This window comes from Labeo rohita, chromosome 9, assembly GCF_022985175.1.
Source record: "Labeo rohita strain BAU-BD-2019 chromosome 9, IGBB_LRoh.1.0, whole genome shotgun sequence".
NCBI lineage: Eukaryota > Metazoa > Chordata > Actinopteri > Cypriniformes > Cyprinidae > Labeo > Labeo rohita.
The window spans coordinates 36,629,942-36,651,411 of NC_066877.1; the positions used below are offsets into that span (position 1 = coordinate 36,629,942).

General features: G+C 37.1%; 1 pseudogene; it reads left to right on the forward strand.

Moving 5' to 3' along the window:
• LOC127171278 (uncharacterized) overlaps window positions 1–21,470 on the forward strand; it is a 179,137-nt pseudogene that overhangs the window by 119,587 nt on the left and 38,080 nt on the right.

Sequence of the window (21,470 nt, forward strand, 5' to 3'; positions counted from 1 at the left end):
ATGGGCTGGTGAATCAACCACATACATCTGCCACAATTTACACTAAGGATAAATATTTCACAGTGTAGGTGATCTCAGGTTTTGTGATTCTTGGGTGACGGAGGAGAAACACACACCACTACTCCATACATATAAATACAGATCAAAATAACAGGATAAACTCTTTGTAATGAATAATGTGATTAAAAAGATTTGTATGAATGTCTACATAAGACACATAATTTGGTTAAAAATACTGACAGTGCAATAAAGAAATAGTATCTATCTTTTTTGAATGAGACTTTAGATGATTTATGATCATGCTTTTTTGCTCTTTGGCATTTTAAATCTCAGTCCAATGATCCATCACACATTGATTTGTATTACTTTACTAATGGATTCACTGTTAAACTGATCTGATCTGTGAGAGTGAAGAGTGTGTCATTGTTCTCTACAGGTTGAGTGATTGTGGCGTCACAGATGAAGGTTGTGCTGCTCTGGCTTCAGCTCTGACATCAAACCCCTCACACCTGAGACAGCTGGATCTGACTGGGAATAAAATAGGAAATTTAGTGAATCTGCTCTTTGATGTTCTACAAAATCCTCAGTGTAAACTGAAGAATCTTTGGTAAGATTATATATGACACACTGTGAAAAACATCACCCAAAAAAGTCAGAAAACGCAATGACAAGTCAGACAAAATGTTAATAATGTAATAATCAAAATGTAAACAAAATGTAATAATCAAGATACAGAAAGTAAAACATTGTGTGACGTTGTCTCTTGTGCATGTGTGGACCTGTGTTTAGGTACTCTCAGATTTTGTTATCCTTGGGTGATGGAGGAGAAAAACACACACCACTATTTAATACATATGGATACAGATCCAAATAATAGTATTAAACTCAGCTGTGTAATGAATAGTGCGATTAAATATTTGTGTGAATGTCTTTATAAAACAGACAGTTTGGTTAAAAATACTGACAGCGCAATAAAGAAATATTTATGATCCTGTTTTTTGTTTTTGTTTTTGTTTTTTGCTCATTTTAAATCTCAGTCCAGTGATCCATCAGTTTGATTTGTATTTTCTCTTTACTAATGGATTCACTGCTGATCTGATCTGAGTAAAGTGTGTCATTGGTTTCTACAGGTTGAGATATTGTGTCATCACGGATGAAGGTTGTGCTGCTCTGGCTTCAGCTCTGAGATCAAACCCCTCACACCTGAGAGAACTGGATCTGTCTGGGAATCAAATGGGAGATTCTGGAGTCATGCTGCTCTCTGCTGGATTGGAGGACTGCAACTGTAAACTGGAGAAACTGTGGTAAGATCCTCTTATTTTCCACTTCTGAAAAACCATGAGCTCATTGTGTTCTCATAGATGTTAGAAAGATTTAACATGAATGTTTAGATACTAATGAGTAATTTGGTGATTCTGTTCAGTTTATAAGCTGCCAAACATGACACAATATGTGTACAATCGTTAATAAATGAGATGTAATGGGGAACACATGGCTCCATATCTCCTCTCCCGCTCTGAGACCAGAGTCAATAACAAACTGCAGACACTTGAACATTGTGTCATTGTTCTCTACAGGTTGTTTGGTTGTGGTGTCACAGATGAAGGTTGTGCTGCTCTGGCTTCAGCTCTGAGATCAAACCCCTCACACCTGGGAGAACTGGATCTGTCTGGGAATGAAATGGGAGATTCTGGAGTCATGCTGCTCTCTGCTGGATTGGAGGACTGCAACTGTAAACTGGAGAAACTGTGGTAAGATCGTCTCTCTGATAGTCTTATGTCTATGTCCTCAGTAAAATGTGTCCTTTAGACTAAAGTTTGACTAAAATAAATGGTCAGTAAATACACTAAATCTCAGCACAAATGGCTGAAGATAAAGTTTCTTTCATTCATTTTCATCACATCACATGAGCTTCTGCTCCTGTTTTTGACCCACCAAACATTTACTGGCGTTTTAGTTGCTTCTGCTAGTTTGATTAATACTCCTTCACCTTCCCATCTCTGTGTTAGAGTTTATTTCCTCCTATGAGCTCATTGTGTTCTCATAGATATCAGAAAGACTTAACCTGAATTTTGAATAATATGTGATTAGTGATTTCTGTTCAGTTTATCCACAAGTTTCCAGGGGGCACTGCTGTAATAAAAGAACGTGGGTACAACTTCCAGTGAGGCGGCAGACGCAGTATACCAATAGTATTTTGTGTGCTAATTAGTGAAGAGGCTAAGTGTTTTTTGGACCATTGTTTACTTTGTAAAGTTGCACACCTTTATGAGAGATGTCATTACGGTTCTTAGGGACAACATATGCTGTTCGAATTTGAGTTCCCACATTGTTAGCAAGTTTGGATTGCTAAATCTTGAATGACGGTCAACTAGTAAAATGACATTTGATCCGAGACATCAGAGCTTCTGTTAAAGGGCATGCCAGATGAAGCCTCGATTCGAGGCTTGTTAACATAGAAATCACTTTCATAGAAGCCTCACTTTCTGTCCAGTCATGTGCGCGATACACTTTGCGTGTCGTAATGTTCAACTCCCAGATCTTACTTTGCAAGTACATTTTCATTGGGACATGCAATTAACACATACACGGTTAGGCTTTTATTTGTGCATATAACATGAGTCGATCTATGGAAATTGTGGTGAATGCTTCTTCTGACAGAGCTTCACAGGCTTTTGGCTGCTTTATTTTTTGCTAACCACCAGATCGTGCTGTTTTTGGCACTCTCAAAGCTTTGAATCTTTTCCCGAAACAGTCAGAGGAATGTCTCTGTGTTTCACAAGGCTTCATTTGCCCATCACTCCTGTCAACTGTTGAATGAATGATTGTCATGTCCTGCTTGTTTACTTTGAACTGGATGATGCTCCCACTTTTGATGCAAGGCCTCATAGGGCATAGGAAACTTGTGGATAGGCTGCCAAACATGACACGATGATGTGTTTAATCACAAGAGTTAAGAAATTAGATGTAATGGAGAACACATGGCTCCATATCTCCTCTCCTGCTCTGAGACCAGAGTCAATAACAAACTGCAGACACTTGAACATTGTGTCATTGTTCTCTACAGGTTGTGTAATTGTAGCATCACAGATGAAGGTTGTGCTGCTCTGGCTTCAGCTCTGACATCAAACCCCTCACACCTGACAGAACTGTATTTATTTAGAAATAAACTAGGAAAATCAGGAGTGAAGTTACTGAAAGATCTGAAAGATGATCCACTTTATAAACTGGACACCGTATTCTATTGTGAGTATATTATTATTTAAGTATTTTAAAATGGCCAGTAGTTTAGTAACAGGCCTCATAATTGGAGAATGTAAGATAATAATTCAGCTCCACTTTAGTCTTTGTACTTTAAACTGTTTAATTATGTGATGATTTATAAATATATTAATATTTTCATCTCTTTTAGTGTCTCTGTGTAAATGATAAAGAGAGAGTTGTTGATCATTCACTGTTATTAATCTATGATCAGTTGTTCATTCATATCTCTGGCTGAACTTACTGTTTATTCTGAAATGAATCTGCTGATGTGATGTGACAGCAGTAATGTCTCATACTCATATGTGTCTGTCTGTGTGTTTTGGTCTAGGACTCTCAGTATTTAGACGTCAGTCCAGTTTCCTCAGGATCAGCTGATGGTGAATAAGGAGCCGCTACAGAGACATCACAGTCAGACACACAATAGAGACTGAAGACACAGAGACACACAGCATTACACTCTCATTGTGTGTTGTCTTTCACTATCTTGTTTTATAGGAATGGCCCATGAAATTGAGTGCAGAATAATTTTGGATTCATTAAATCAGTGGTGTCAAACATACAGCCCACAAAGATTTACAATCTTGCCCCCATGATGATTTGAACAATAATATGAAATAATAATAAAAAAAACATTATTTTGAAAATTAAATAAAGTGTATTTGTGTTACGAGCTGCTCCAAGACTTGGGTTGAATATTCAAACGCAGCTTTATGATCAGCACTGGTGTGTGTTCTCTCCCCGCTGCTCTTCTCCCTGTACACCAACAACTGCACCTCTAAAGACTCCTTTGTCAAGCTCTTTAAGTTTGCAGATGACACCACACTTCATGGGCACCACCATCTCTCAGGACCTGAAGTGGGAGTTTACACACACACATAGACTCATAGACCAGACAGACTCCATTGTCAAGAAGGCCCTGCAGAGGCTGTGCTTCCTTCACCAGCTAAGGAAGTTCAACCTGCCACAGGCGCGGCTGAAACAGTTCTGCTCTGCAGTCACTGAATCCGTCCTCTGCACTTCTATAACTGTCTGGTTCAGCTCAGCTACCAGAACTGACTTCAGTAGACTACAATGAATAATCCGGACTGCTGATCGAGTCACTGGTACAACTTTCCCCACTCTCCAATAACTGCACTCATCACAGAATGACAAAATCATTCTGGACCCTTCTCACTCAGCCTACTTCCTTTTCAAACTGTTGCTGCCTGGTCAGCGTTACAGAGCACTGACCACCAGAATGGCCAGGCACAAGAACAGTTTATTCCCTCAAGCAATCTTTCTCATTAACAGTTAACTTGGCAATAATCGTAATACACACCAATTATTTACTCACCACACATAGTTATTTACATTTTCTTGCACTTGTACATAACATACCTGTGTTTTTCTTTAATTATTTTTTTGTATATTGTTATTCCTTTGTACTTATTCTATTCTATTATATTCTTTTCATTATCTTTGTCTTGTCTTGTCACTGTTATTCTGTTTGTGCTGTGAAAGCTTCTGTCACCAAAGTAAATTCCTTGTATGTGTAAACATATCTGGCAGAGATGGGGACTCGAGTTTGAGACTCGGACTCGAGTGCGACTTAAGTCGCACACACAGTGACTTCAGACTCGACTTGAGACTCGTCCTCGAAAGACTTCAGACTCGACTCGGACTCGAGCTGCGGGACTCGTGAACAATGTTTATTTTTAGGAAACAACTGATGAGCTCGCTGTTATTCCCCTCCCTCCATTACCTATAACCTGCCCATGTAACACGCGACGTGTATCTGCCACGCGCGGGCGCGGCCACACATTTTTTATTTTTTTATTTTAGGCGCGGCCGCCACACATGAGAGGACAACGAACAAACATGTCGACTGCTGTGCCATTCATCGTTAGCTTTGGATTTTAAAACTTCAAACAAGACGGCCCAAACAGAAGAAGTGCTCAATGCAAAATATGTGATATGAGGATAAAAGATTCAGTATAGACAGCATCATTGATTATAACAGAGCTTTGTGATATCGCGAACTAAGCTTTTACTAATTTTAAAGGAGTTTGTAAATGAGATACTGATTTAATACAGCAGTTAAATAAACAAGATGTTATTATTAAGTGACTTTCATTGTCTGACTGTAACACTATTGCCTGATTTTTCTCTATTTCGTCGTCAAAAGTAGTCTGAAACAAGTCACAACTGAGCCGCTGCGCATCTCCATTCAAACACAGCGGTGTTTCGTTTATGAATGAACTCGTTTTTAAAACGAATCTAGTGAAATGATTCAATTTCCCATTCATAAAGACAGTCACTCTTTATTCCTAAATGAAGCAGCAGTTCGAACGAATCAAATGAATGATATGATTCAGTAATTAAATCAGTCTCTTGCCGCCACCTGCTGGCAGTTATTTAAATTATTTAACATTTCTGTATTAAAACAATTTGATTTAAAACATTAATCTCAACAATGAATTTAGGAATATGATTGCACTTCTGCCACCTCTGAGCCTCATTAAACATATGAAAAGGTAAAAACAAAAGTTAAATTCCCTTGTAAATCACTTTAAGGAGTCAAATATCACCTCATAATGGGAAGGCAAATTTTTTTATCAGATTTTTGGATTATTGTTTAGAATGTGCTCCTAAAATTTTGATTGTGCTACTAATTTTTTTAAATTAGGAGCACAATGTGATGTTTGACCATATTTGGTCTTTCTTAATTTTTGGTCTGTACTGTACTGTGTGTTCATGCTACAAGGCAAAATACAGATATTAACTTAAAAGTAAAGCATTCTTGGTGTTTTTGTCATGTTGCAATAGCCTGTTTACACTGATTATATACCAAAATCAAAGCTGATACTGTATGCTAATAGATAAAGGAGTCATTATAACATATTACATGCTTTGAGTTCCTTATATATAGCTATGCAGTGTTGGATGGGTCGCTGTATGTGATGCAACACTTATTATAACCAGAGACTTAATATAATAAAGAGACTTGAGACTTGACTTGGACTCTAGCTCAGAGACTTGAGACTTGACTTGGACTTGACTTGAGACTTGACTTGGACTCTAGCTCAAAGACTTGAGACTTGACTTGGACTCTAGCTCAGAGACTTGTGAGCATCTCTGATACCTGGCAATAAAGCTTATTCTGATTCCGTTAAGACTTAAAGGTTTTTGTTCAGAAACAATAACATATTTACATGTTTCCCTTTTATTGCTTTTCTTCTCTGCCCCGCTTTTGAGTAAATTCTTTCTGTGGGTACAGATGATTTAATGACTCCCAGGTGTTTCTTGGCAAGCTTTGCTTTTGTTTTTTTTTTTTTTTTTTTTCACCAAAGTAGTGGGTCATGATCCCGTGATATTATCTTCTCTTTTGAGTACCGCCACATTTCAATTAAGGTGTCAGTTGTGCAATGCAGCTGGGATAAGGACTTGAGAGTCAAACTCTGTCCATATCCCACCTTTTGCAGCTCTGTTGCTGAGGTAGAGCTTGTGGCTGAGCTTGAGCTTGTTTCAGGAGCAGACACTGAACTGAGGTCTGAGTTCTGGTTCAATGATGAGTGACTCGTTCACAGGTTCAACATTTGCCATGTTTCGGAACCCAAGGTTTTTAAATATTATGTCCAGGTAGATACTGACAGCAAGACCATAAAAGGTTTCAGTGTCTCTGAAACAACGGTGGCATTGTGCTGACAGCTCAGATACATTTAAAGAAGTGACACCAGGGTAATCACTTTTGAAACTGAAACATGTTTTTTAGTTGATATCACTCTTGTTACTTCTTCAGATTGTCTCAGGGCATCAAGGGACAGACTGATAATTGACCAGTTTTCCTCACTTAAGCACAGTGAGGTCTTTCCAGGAGCACCAAAGACTGTGGTAACAGCTTCTTTCTGCTCGATTAGTCCCATACAATTCACCTGTAGCTGGGTTCTTTCTCTCTCTCTGACTGATCATGACATGAACATTTTATGTTTTAACAATCTTCGAGTCATCATTTTAAAAAAAGTTTGTTCAAAGCCTTATACAAAGAAAGTTTTAGACAAAGAATTTGCCATTATGCTGAATTTTAGAAAATTGTCAAAAATGTCAGGAACATTAGTGTCAATTTTTTTGTATGTATTGTTGTTTTGTATGTATTAGTTAGATTTTTGTAAGATCTTTAAATTGCGGCTTTTGTAAAATGCACTGTATGTTCCTTGTGTTTTTGCCATCCTCTGACCTAGTTTTCCCTTGTCTGTCTTACTCAGTTAACCTGTTGTCAATTAATTAGCCCATTAGTCCTCATTTGGTTTAGCATTTATAGTCCTATGTTTGAGTTCATTTGTTCTGTGTTGTGTAGACTGTTTCCCAAACGTTGGATCAAAGATTCCTGTTACCTGAGCGTTTGTCTCTGTGAGCTTTTGATACAAATACAAATACAAATACCTCCTTGGAATAACCCTTTTTTTTCTTCTTCATGAAAGATATGTGTAACATCTTTGCAAGAGCATTTATTTATTCACTTCTATGGCAAATGTACCGTTGTCATGTTTAAGTGAATGATCTAAGGATCCTCAGATGCGAACTGTGTTGCTTCAAGAGAGCAGTCATACATTTGTGTTGCTTCATTTCCTTGTTCTTACTCATTTATCACTTAATCACATAATCATACAAAATCAATAATACAAATACAATACAAATCAGTAGCTATTTATTTAATTTATTATTTGATTATTTTTAATCATTTATATTATTTCATTATTTAATCGTTTTTATGATGTTTTTATACTTCACATTTCATTTTTTTTTTCTTGCTTATGCATTTTTTTTTTTTTTTTTTTTTTGTTATTGTTTAACCTTACAATTTTGGGGTTTTAGTAACTGTTTTATCTAGGCTATATGAATATGAGATAAGAGGGAATGTTTATTGAAGTTAATGGGATGATGTTGTGAAGCAGCTAACACCACTACTTTGAACACCACTACTTTGAACATTTTAACATTGAAGCTAAAAACAAAACAAAAAAAAAAACTATACCGCGCTTTAAATTTGATTTTATCATATCCTTTCACTAACTTAGTTGAATGCCTGTATTGGTTCATTAGGAAAAAACGTGGACCGGATGAGTCTTAAAATAGCACGGGTGAAGGGACGCCATCATAATCTCCGGTGTTATGACAAATTCTGACTCCTTAGTAATGGTAGGTTTAGGGTTAGGTGTGGGGGGGGAGGGGTTAGGATTAGGGGTGGGGTTAGGATTAGGCAAATCACGAAGCGATTTCAACGAGAGGGGGTAATAATTTGGCAGGGGCCGAAAATGAGCACAACACTGGCATCACATACAAAAATAGAAAGCAAAGTTGAGCTAAACCACGATTTTGTGTGTAGCTCGAGCAGTGAATCCGTAGGCCTATGTAGGGCTTAAATAAGGTGAGTGACGGACTTTTAGATGTTTTAATATTTCCTTTTGCAAGCAACGTGGTTTTCTTGGTCTTTTGTGGTGTCAAGTTTATTTTAGCATTAAATAATATACGACTAACATTGTGTATCTGAGTGAACCCCGCGTCTCATGATTCTGTTTCTCTTAGGATCCATTCAGCTGAATTATTGTTTGTTTACACCTGGTCACTCTGTGCGTTTTCTAATCTGATTATCAGTCAGATTTGTTAAAACGGTTCAATTTTATACTTGGCCACATAAATGTCTTCGCAAAACGGATGTAAATCTTCAATTCACGTCAAAGTACAGATGCGTTTTATTCAACATAGGCTAATTCAAACATCAGCCGGATCAAAGACTGCAACTGGAAAGACAGCGGCATCAGCACTGGAAAGTTCCAACATGTTAATTGAAGAGTCTGCGACCTACTTTCGGTTTCTTTTTGCCTCATTTTGCGGCGTCTGTGCTGTGGTTTACAGTAGGAGTTTTATGACACACATACAAACCTCTCTCACATCCATCGCACGCAATTATAGCTGCGTTATTTATCCAATTGACTCTATGCAGAAGCAGAAAATCAGGAATAAATATTTGAACATTTGCTTTATTGGTCTTGAATTTGAACACAGAGTTAAGTTTGGTCTCATTTTACATGGCACATTGTTGAAGTAAAAAAATAAATAAAGTAAAAAAAAAAATAATTATAGAGGTTTAAGTTTATGAAACAATGCTTTATGAACAATATATTTATATAAATATATATTATTTATAAATATAATATATATATATATATATATATATATATATTATGAAATATGTTGAACTCTAAACCTGCTATAAAATCAAAGCTATAAATCTAAACAAGTTGTGTTCCAAATTTGAGGTTGATATCTCCAAAAAAGTAGCTTTCAGAAAGTGGTTGGATTTGTGATTTGCAGGAGTTTTTCTCTCTCAAATATTACAAGCACACGCACAGTTTTTTTTTGACACACATACAAACCACACACTGACATCCATACCAACACACCCACACAATTACAGCTGCATTATTTATCCAATTGGCTCTATAATATGCAGAAACAGAAAACAGGAATAAAGCGAGTATATGCTTTATTGGACAAAAATCTGAAAAAAATGGCACCAGCTGGAAAAAAATAATAATTTTGAAGCCTTGCCGACAGCATGAAAGTCTATTAACAAAAATTGCATCGTATTACAGTTAAATGGCACTGTGATTTAAAAATAACAGTTTTAATGGTTTTCAATTGGGACATTTTTGTCCCTAAGATCCTAAGAGGAACTATTTTTTTTGTACCTAATGCAAATAGATTTATTGAAGGAAATGGGGGTGAAATAGTAAAATTCCAATAAAAATACACACCTGTGCCAAAATGTATGCACCTGGCAATAACACAGGCAAAATGATGATGAAAGAAAAAAAAACAAAAAACAAAACAAACAAAATGTCCTTTTTCCAAGGGTTAAGTAACATACTTGTATCAGCTGAGTCTATCATAGGTGATAATGTTAACTGTAAGAATCCTAAACATATTAATAATTTACGTTTGATGTATGATGAAATAGTGTATTGTTTAAATAAAGCCAGTAAACTTTTTTCTACTGGTAAAACCGGTAGAATATTCAGTATAAAATATGTTTCGGTACCTTTTTATGGGCGAGGCGAGGTGGAATATCATCACCTCTTCTTTTTAATTTGTTCTCTCTGAGTTAAATGAATGTAAAACAGGATATGTCTTATTAACCATTTGATGTATGCTGATGACTTACTTGTTCTGTCCCCTTATAGCACTGAGCTACAACAGTTGCTTTGCATGTGTTCAAATTATGGTTTGCAGCATGATATTGTATTTAACACTAAAAAGAGTGTGGTTAAGATTGTTCAAACTAAAAAGGATCATAAAAGTTGCACAATGTTTCCCTCTTAAGTGACCAAGTATTAAATAAATAAATAAATTGTTTAGGTCACATTATTAGAGATTATTTAACGATGATATGCAATGCTAGTGCTGTAAGTTATATGGACAGGCAAATGTGTTTTCTTGTAAATTTTACATGTGCACTGTTGATGTCAAAATAGCACTCTTTAGAGCTTACTGTACTTCATTTTATATGTCACACTTATGGTGTAGTTACAGTAAAGCTAAAATGAAAATGCTTTAAATGACATTTAATGATACATTAAGAATTCTTCTTAAGTTCCCAAGGTGGATCGATGCAAGCCATTTGTTTGTATCTAGTGATGTTCCTACTTCGTATTCTGTTTAAGTATTTATACTTAAGTGACTCAAGAAATACAATCATAATAGCTTAAATTAATAATAATAATAATAATAATACATTTGTCCAGTTTAGTCTGGAATGCAGCACAGACCACCTAGTGAAGTGTTTTGAGTGATCAGATTTAAATTCGCCTTGAAAGTGTTTCAGAGGGCATTTACACTGTTTCTAAGTTTTCACAATCAGATAGCTAGCCTATCAGAGAAAATTCTTGAAGTGACCAGGTGTTTTTGTTTGTCATTTCCTTTCAGAGTCAGTGCTGGAGATCAGATTCTGTTTTATCATGGATGACACACAAATATCCAGTGATGAAGATATTTCTCCAGGATGCAGGTATGAACACTATTAAATCACCTTGAATGGTGGTGGGAGTCTCCATTGTGTCTGTAGGTTAAAAATTAAAATTAAGTAAGTTAAAAATAAGCTTTTATTTTTTTTTTTTAAAAAAAGGACAAAAAGCCTCCTTATGGAGTGTTTATGATGAAAAAATAATCAAAGACCTCAAAAGAAAATGATTATATCTCATAAAGGATTAAATCTGTATTGCTTTAGTTCATTTCAGCAGAAGAGATCAGAAATAGAGCCAAGCTGTGTGTCTATGAGGAGTGAGGAGTCTATGGGTCGTCCTATAGAGTTTAGGAGTAGAGATGCAAATACTGATCTCAGGTACATTTAAATAACAAACAAAAAATGTGTGTATATATATATATATATATATATTATTTAATCATCCTCAACACATTTAGATCAAATCTGATGGAGAAGTTTGAGCGTCTGTATGAGGGAACAGTGACGCAGGGAAACCCAACACTCCTGAATGAGATCTACACAGAGCTCTACATCACAGAGAGTGAGAGTGGAGAGATCAGTAATGAGCATGAGGTGAGACAGATTGAGACACAATCCAGGAGAGCAGCAACAGAGGACACAGCCATCAAATGCAATGAAATCTTTAGACCTTTACCTGGACAAGACAAAGCCATCAGAACTGTGCTGACAAAGGGAGTCGCTGGCATTGGAAAAACAGTCTCTGTGCAGAAGTTCATCCTGGACTGGGCTGAAGGGAAAGAGAATCAGGAGGTCCAGCTCATATTTCCACTTCCTTTCAGAGAAATCAACTTGATGAAGGACAAAACACTCAGTCTTTCAAATCTTCTTCATGTGTTTTTCCCTGAAACTAAAGCAATGGAAATATCCAGTGGTGAGTATAAAGTGTTGTTCATCTTTGATGGTCTGGATGAGTGTCGTCTGTTTCTGGACTTTAAGAGCAAAAAGAAACTGTGTAGTATATCTGAATCAGCCTCAGTGGATGTGCTGCTCATGAACCTCATTGTGGGGAATCTGCTTCCCTCTGCTCTCATCTGGATCACCTCCAGACCAGCAGCAGCTGATCTCGTCCCCTCTGAGTGTGTCCATCGAGTGACAGAGGTACGAGGCTTCAGTGAGCCACAGAAGAAGGAATACTTCAGGAAGAGAATCAGTGATCAGAGTCTGGCCAAAAGGATCATCTCACACCTGAAGTCATCAAGGAGCCTCTACATCATGTGCCACATCCCATTGTTCTGCTGGATCTCAGCCGCTGTTCTAGAGAAGATGTTGAGTCAAGCAGAAAGTGGAGAGATTCCTAAGACTCTCACTCAAATGTACACACACTTCCTGATCGTTCAGACCAACATCAAATGTGAGAAGGACTATGAGAAGAAGGTGACAGATGAAGACTTGATCCCCAAACTGGGGAAAGTGGCTTTTCAGCAGCTCGTGAAAGGCAACCTGATCTTCTATGAGGAAGACCTGAGAGAGTGTGGCATTGATGTGACAGAAGCATCAGTGTACTCAGGATTGTGCACTCAGATCTTCAGAGAGAAGTTTGGCTTGTATCAGGGGAAAGTCTTCTGCTTCGTTCATCTGAGCATTCAGGAACATCTAGCAGCTCTATATGTGCACCTCTCCTGGACAAACAACAACAAAAGTGCGTTTGAGCTAATCACCAAACATAGTTTGCGGTCTAAAGTGAAGGACTGGTTTCAACTCAATTCATCAGAACATGTTTCATTGTCTGAGCTGCATCAGAGAGCTGTGGATGAGGCTTTACAGAGTAAAAATGGACATATGGATCTTTTCCTGCGGTTCCTTCTGGGTTTGTCAGTGGAGTCTCATCAGATTCTCCTACGACCAATAATGACGTTGAAAAGAAGCAGCTCTGACAGCAATGAGAAAACAGCTGAGTACATCAAGATGAAGATCAGGACCATTGACTTTCCAGAGAAATCCATCAATCTGTTTCACTGTCTGAATGAACTGGGTGATCATTCACTAGTGGAGGAAATACAACAGTATCTGAAATCTGGAAGAATAAAGGAAACCAAACTTTCTTCATCTCAGTGGTCAGCTTTAGTTTTTGTGCTGTTGGCATCAGAGGAAAAGCAGGACAAGTTTGATATTAATGAATTTGTTTGTGGAAACAATAAAACCAGCAAACTGAAAGTTCTTCAGAAGCTGCTGCCTGTGATTAAAGAATCCAGATCAGTCCAGTAAGTATCACTGAGATGCAATCACTGATGCAATTGCAGGTATGATCATTTTATTGAGAATAAAACAAACTTAACAGTCCAAAATCCAATGGACATAATCCATAATAGAACAGATAGAAGTCAGGCAATAGATCAACAGGAAACTGAAAACAATAATCCAAAATACAGGCCTTGGTTAAAAAACACCATGTGGAATTGAGAGTCTCTTTATATAGGGTGTCTAATAAGTGTGAATTCATTCATGTGCATCTAATCAGAAATCAGAGCACTGCTATGTATTCTGGGATATATAAGTCTTAGGTGCCTGCTGTGAATTGTATTTCACTGACCTGGCACAGGTATTTTACAGGCCTATAATTGAAATTGTACAGGTATGTGGTGTCCTCATGTTGATCAGACGGGCTGGTGAATCAACCACATGCAGCTCATATTGTTCTCAACTCAACTTTTTTTTTTTTTTACTAACAGATTTACAGCTAAACTGATCTGATCTGATCTGAGAGAGTGAAGAATGTGTCATTGTTCTCTACAGGTTGAGTGATTGTGGCATCACAGATGAAGGTTTTGCTGCTCTGACTTCAGCTCTAAGATCAAACCCCTCACACCTGAGACAGCTGGATCTGTCTGAGAATAACATAGGAGATTCTGGAGTAACGCTGCTGTCTGCTGTACTGGAGGATTCTCACTGTAAACTCGAGAAACTGCGGTAAGATCATCTCTCTGATAGTCTCACGTCTTTGTCCTCAGTAAGATGTGCCCTTTAACGTAAATTAGACTAAAGTCTCCTGCTCTGAGACTAGAGTCAATAACGAACTACAGACACTTAAACTACAATTAAGAGTGTTTCGTTGTTCTCTACAGATTGAGTTATTGTGGCGTCACAGATGAAGGTTGTGCTGTTCTGGCTTCAGTTCTGAGATCAAACCCCTCACATCTGAGACAACTGGATCTGTCTGGGAATAAACTAGGAAATTCAGTGAATCTGCACTCCAATTTACTACAAAATCCTCAATGTAAACTGGAGATACTGTGGTACGATCATATATGACACACTGTAAAGTATTTGTGAAGTGAAAAACAAATCACCCAAAAAAGTCAAAAAAAAAAAACAATGGCAAGTCAGACAAAATGTAAATATTAGATATTGTTTGTGAATAGAATACTTACTACTGATTGGACGAGACAACTGTCAATTAAGATACAGTAATAAAAAAAAAAAGTAAAACATTGTGTGACTTTGTTTCTTGTACATGTGTGGACTTCTGTGTTCATGTTAATCCTGTCTTGTTAGCAAAGACTTGACTGTTAGCAGACAAAATTATTAAAGAAACCAGTCAGATAAGTGGGAGAGTAAGGACAGTGGGCTTCTGAAGTAACCAACCCAAATATAATTTAGCATTTCTTCTCTTTTTTTCATTGCATATTAGTTTAAGAGAGGTGTTTATATTAAAGAAAAAACAAGAAAATATTCAAAATAGTTGATTGTAGCTCCACTGGTTTCAGAGGGTGTACGATGTACTTAAGCTAACGATGCTTTGGGAAAAGCAACCCAGGCCTATAATTGAAATTGTATGTGCAGTCCTCACGTTGATCGGGTGGGCTGGTGAATCAACCACATGCAGCTCATGTTGTTACCGAACTCAAAACTGTGACTCTGGATGTTAGGATTCTTACAGTCTCACACACAGTGTCCCTGATCTCAGGTTTTGCTAGCCTTGGGTGATGGAGGAGAACACACACACACTACTCCATACATATTAATACAGATCAAAATAATAGTGTAAAACTCTGCTGTGTAATGAGTGGATTCATACAAATGAGGATTTTTATGAATGTCTACACAAGACAGATAATCTGATTAAAAATACAATAAAGAAATATTATTTATCTTTCTTGAATGAGACTTCAGATGATTTATGATTGTTTATTTTTTTCCACTCTTTTGCATTTTAAATCTTAGTCCAATGATTCATCACACATTGATTTACTATTGTACTTCTTTAGTAATGGATTCTCTGTTGAACTGATCTGGGGCCAGTTGCATAAAATTAGCCTCAATGTTAAGACAGTGTCTTAAAAAACTATTTTGACCAACTAGCAGTTAACCAGTGGGTAATCAGTCTTGTATTTTGGATTCAACTTAGACTAATCAAAGTTTTAAATAAATTAGATGACTAACTTTGAAGACTAGTCTAAACCTTTTATACAACCAGCCCCTGATCTGAGAGTCTGAAGAGTGTGTCATTGTTCTCTACAGGTTGAATAATTGTTGCGTCACAGATGAAGGTTGTGCTGCTCTGGCTTCAGCTCTGAGATCAAACCCCTCACACCTGAGACAACTGGATCTGATTGGGAATGAAATAGGAGATCGGGGAGTGAAGCATCTCTGTGCTGTCTTCGAGAATCCTCACTGTGTCCTGGAGAAACTGCAGTAAGATCATCTCTCTGATAGTAGGGGTGGGAGTCTCCATGTTACGACCCTGTTTAGAGTCCAACATAAGAAAGGCCATTCTAAACACATACCACAGTGGCCAGGGCAAAAAGTTAAGATCTTATTGTACAAATAAAAAGAATATGACCAAAAATAGAAAACAGCAAGAACTGTATTTAAACAAAAACAAATCATAAACAAGGACTGGTGAGCTAAATAATTTAAACTACAACTTACTCAATAGTTAAGAAAACCTCCTATCTCCCGAGGAAGAAATCAAACACAACAAAATCTTCCGGGTCAGCTCACTTACCTGTGCTTTCTATGTACTCTGTATCAAACTAAACAAACAATCACTCACCATCCTTAAACAAGAGAGAATAAGAAAAAACAAAATCAAACACAAAACAGAGTTCCCAGGGCAAGCCACCACTGAAGTGCCACCAGAAGCTCTTAAATAGGCAGAGGCTTCAGGTGTTTTTACTAGTCTCCGCTCCCATCCAATTAGTACCTGCACTCAGGAAAGAAAACAGAGAAAGAAAGAGCAGGGGCTCGTAACAATGCACTTAACGATCCAATCTGATTCCGATTCTGGGAGTCATGATTTGATTCCAAAACGATACTTGATCTACATTTTTACCCCAATTAATTCTTCTGCTGTGCAAATAAATCTATACAACCATACATTTTAACCAAAATTGCAGTTTCTATGCTTTTTGTTTATAGTTGGAATCTCTGTATGTCAGTACTGCCATTTTAAAAGTAGGAGTGCGAATCTTCACTGGTTTCATGATTAAATTAAATTAAATTAGGTTTTTCATTATTAACAATATCATGATGCGTCACATTCTCGGTTTTCAATATTACTGCACATGGCTAAATTTTCGTATAAATTTTGTATCACTTTTTAAAACAATAATTTAAAATAAGTGTTCTCAGAGGTTTACAGACAATAGTTATGGGTTTTTCTTTTCTCCTCAGCATTATTTCCGTTTGATTATTACTGATGAGATCATAGACAGTGGCAGCGTTAACAGACTGCATTCACACTAATGCACAGATCTATTTCGATATATCAGATGTTTTGTGCTGCTCTGAAAACATAACTGACTGTGTGTGAACATCAGTTTCGTATAAAAGTATTCGAAAATGCAAGTGCACTTAACGGTAGCTGCAATCGATCTTCAGGACAACAACACAAACGCACATCAAAGTCTGTCAGTGCGCAAGTTTCATGCATCTAATAGTACTCCATTCCAAGCTGAATTACTGAAAGCATATCTAAAGTAAAACACGGTGGGTGGAAGCACACACTGTCAAGCAATGCGCACGTCTCACAGCAAATTCTGTGCAGTGAAGCGTGCCATATGCAGGCAAATCATTAAAGAGAGAATCGCAATGCATCGGAGAATTTTTTTTTCTTTTCTCCCACCCCTATCTGATAATCTCATGTCTTTGTTCTCAGTAAAATGTGTCCTTTTAATGTCAATTCTAAAACTAAAGCTTATGAAATAAATGTTCAGTAAACACACTTAATCTCAGCACAAATGCAAATGACTCTGATGACTTAAGATGAAGTTCATCTCATTTATCTTCATCTCATCACATGAGCTGGTGCTCCTGTTTTTGGCCCACCAAACATTTATGGAGCTTCAGTTGCTTCTCCTTGAGATTTTGAGGCCCTTGAGATGTTTTGTGCTTATTTTAGCTACTTATACTACTGGCCAACATGTATTTTTTTTTTTTTTTTTTTTTTTTGTAGTCAGTACAAACTGTGCTACAATAATATGTGAGCAAAATGGATGTACATGCTTGCATTTAAAAAAAAAAAGGATTAAGCATGGTTAGGGTTAGTAAGTTTTGGGAAAATAAATGCAGCTGAAATAAGGCCATAAAACCCATACTGAATAGTCCTGAACAAAGCTTTTGTGTAATCAGTCTCGTAAGCTACAGTATTTACTTCAAAATGACTACTGCCTACTCATTCACTGAAAACAATATTGATAGAACTTTTCTAAGATATGTCAGGCACGTGCACACATAGACATCAAAAGGGGCTTGAGCACCTGCGCTTTTTCTTCCTCCAGGGAAAGTGATCTTCATTTTTTTTTTTTTAAATAAATGAATATATGTGTGTGTGAATATATGTCTGTTTTGTGCACAGCTTTCCCTGTCAAAGAAATAAAAAAAAAAAATCAAAATATCAGGTCGGGTCGGGAAATGTTGACACTGTCGAGTTCCAATATCTTTCTCCCCTCCGTGCCTCCACGCAGTGGAATTGGACTAATTTAACACAGTTGTTACAGGTTTTTTTTTCATGCCCGCGTGATATTTACCCCCCGGAATTCAAACTGTACCAGGGGACCCCCCTCAAAACGCGATTGGGACAGATTTGGGCTAGTTTTGAGTGGCAACTGGGTGGGTTTTGTTTTGAAAACCTGTCAACCCTGGTGCAACAGCACACATTGATCGGCACATGCACATCACAGACAGGCAGAGAGCCACAGAAGTTGTCTTGGTGTGGAGGTGAGTGGTGATGAACAAAAATGTGCATCGAATTTACAGCTAATTATCCAAAGGGCAAATATAGTTCATTTAAATATAGTTCATTTGTCCTGCTAACATCCATCCAAGTATATCATGGGCATACAGGCTAACTTAATGGAGAAATGACAGCTGAATACAGTAAAATTAATAACATCATCAGAATCGCCACATTTTTATATTCAAGTCAGGCATTAAGTAATTAAAATACACTAATTTGCATACATTTGACACATGACATTCCAGATAAATAGGATAAACAAAATATCTAAATTAACTAAGTATAGAAAATATGCACATTGTGGCTTAGTTTCCTTTGTTGTTGCCTGTTCTTGTGATAAAATTGGTGAATGCTAAAGACCATGGTCTGAACTGTAGACATCTGGTGAAAAATGAAACGATAAAAAACAACTGGGTGAATGTTAATGAGTTAAAAAAATTTGTAAGTCCGAGTTGTGTTAATATATTTAATGTTTTGTTTAGAAAAAAAAAATAAATGTAAGAAGTGGAGGACACACCGAAAGACATTATTTGCCACACCATAGGATGTTTCAACCTTTTGTGTCAATTAATGACCTTGCTAATCTGAGCTAAACTGTCATTAGCGGTTAGCAAGACACATCTGCATAATTTTCTGTGATTATGTAGTTTAACATAGTTTTTGATTAAAAAGTAGCAAAGGACAACACAACAAAGGACCAGTTCTGTAAAGGTGTTTATCAGAACTGCAAATGACTGTTTCTCCAGACAGATCCGTCCTTATATCACTATGAAACAATATCTCACATTCAGCTCTGTGTATAACAAACTACACACACTTCAACTACAATTCACATTGTGTCATTGTTCTCTACAGGTTGAGTTATTGTGGCGTCACAGATGAAGGTTGTGCTGCTCTGGCTTCAGCTCTGAGATCAAACCCCTCACACCTGAGACAACTGAATCTGATTGGGAATAAGTTAGGAAAGTCAGGAGTGAAGTTACTGAAAGATGATCTGGAAGATGATCCACATTATAAACTGGAGAGATTATACTATTGTAAGTATATTATTATTTAAATCTTTTAAAATGGCCAGAGTTTAGTAACAGGCCTCGTGTGTGTAAATGAGAATATAAGATAAGTCTCACTTTAGTCTCTTTACTTTAAACTGTTTAATTCTGTGATTATCTATGAATTTATGAATATTTTCATCTCTTCCAGTGTCTCTGTGTGTAAATGATAAAGAGAGAGTTGTTCACTGTTATTCATCTATGATTAGTTTTTCATTCATATCTCTGGATGTAATATTCAGAATCAGAATCAGAAAGAGCTTTGTTGCCAAGTTCGCTTATACACAAGGAATTTGTCTTAGTGACAGAAGCTTCCAGTGCACAGACAGGATCACAAGTGACAAGACAGAGATAACAAAAATAAATAAGTGATTAGAATAAATATGTGAGAGACAATACACAATAGACAATATAATGCAAGTACAGATGTGCTATATACAAATAATGCAAAGGAATTTGAATGTATGGAAGATATGCTGAAGCGAAAACATACAGTATGTATAAAAAATATAAGTATGGGTAGTAGTATTGCACGTTTTATTGCACAGTAGGGGGAGGAACATTTAACTGTTCATGAGGTAGATGGCCTGAAGGAAGAAGCTTTTCCTATGTCTGACTGTTTTGTGGCTCTGTGCTCTGTAGCGCCAACCAGATGGCAACAGTTTGAAGAGGAAGTGGGCTGGGTGTTAGGAGTCCTGAATGATTTTGCCAGCCCTTTTGCTTCCTTTTTCTGAGATGGATCTACTGATGTGATGTGACAGCAGTAATATCTCATACTCATATGTGTCTGTGTGTTTTACTGTAGGAATCTCAGTGTTTAGACGTCAGTTCAGTTTCCCCAGGATCAGCTGATGGTGAATACCCTGCTGAAAAAAACAGCTTAAAACAAGCTGGTTGGCTGGATTTAGCTGGTCATAGCTGGTCAGCAGGATGGTTTTAGAGGGGTTTTGGCCACTTCCTTAGCTGGCCAGGCTGAGAGACCAGCTTAAACCAGCCAACCAGCCTAGGCTGGTTTTAGCTGTTTTTTTCAGCACGGTAAGAAGCCGCTACAGAGACTAAAGACACACAGCATCACACTGTCATGTGTGTCGTCTTTCATTGTCTTGTTTTATAGGTAATGGCTCATGAAATTGAGTGCAGGATCATTGTGGATTCACTAGATATTGTCTACAGTGTAGATCAAGGGTGTCAAACATACAGCCCACAAAGATGTCCGATCTGGCCCTGGGATGATTTGAACAATAATATAGAATAATAAAAAAGAAGTTACTTTGAAAATTAAATGAAATGTATTTGTTTTACAATTTGCTCCAAGACTTGGGTTGAAGATCCAAAATACAGCTTTAATAAGAGTAATCTACAATCATAGTCTAAATAACAGGCAAAGGGTCAAAATCACAGGGCAAACAATCCAAACAACAGAGTCCACAATGCAAGCAAACAGGGAAATCCAGGAAACCAGGCACAAGATCAAAACCATAACTGGGTAATCAAAGAGAGCGCTCAGAAATGAAGTGTAACACAGAGACTGAAAAATTGCAATTTTTTTGCTCATTTGTACTGATGTTGTGCCTAGGGACCCTAACACTGGGGTGTTATAGATCAAGCAGTACCAGAATTTTGAGCAGGACCTAAATGATGATAGCTGTGCTGTAACTGATGCTTGTATGTCAAGTTATTATTTTAACATGTCCATGACGACCTCTGTCTTATCGAGCAATTGTTCTTTGGTAGTTTCACTGAGGACTCCTGTTGTTTACTTTCTTTTGGGCCTTTTAAAAGATGCAAGACGAATGGCCATGAGAGAGCTGCATATTGGGCTTGATTTTGTTTAGATTCTCATTAAGCTTGTTTCTTTTGTAAATCCAACACATACATTACATTACACTTCCATGCATTCATTTAACTTTACATCACAAATTCCTGATTATTACATTCC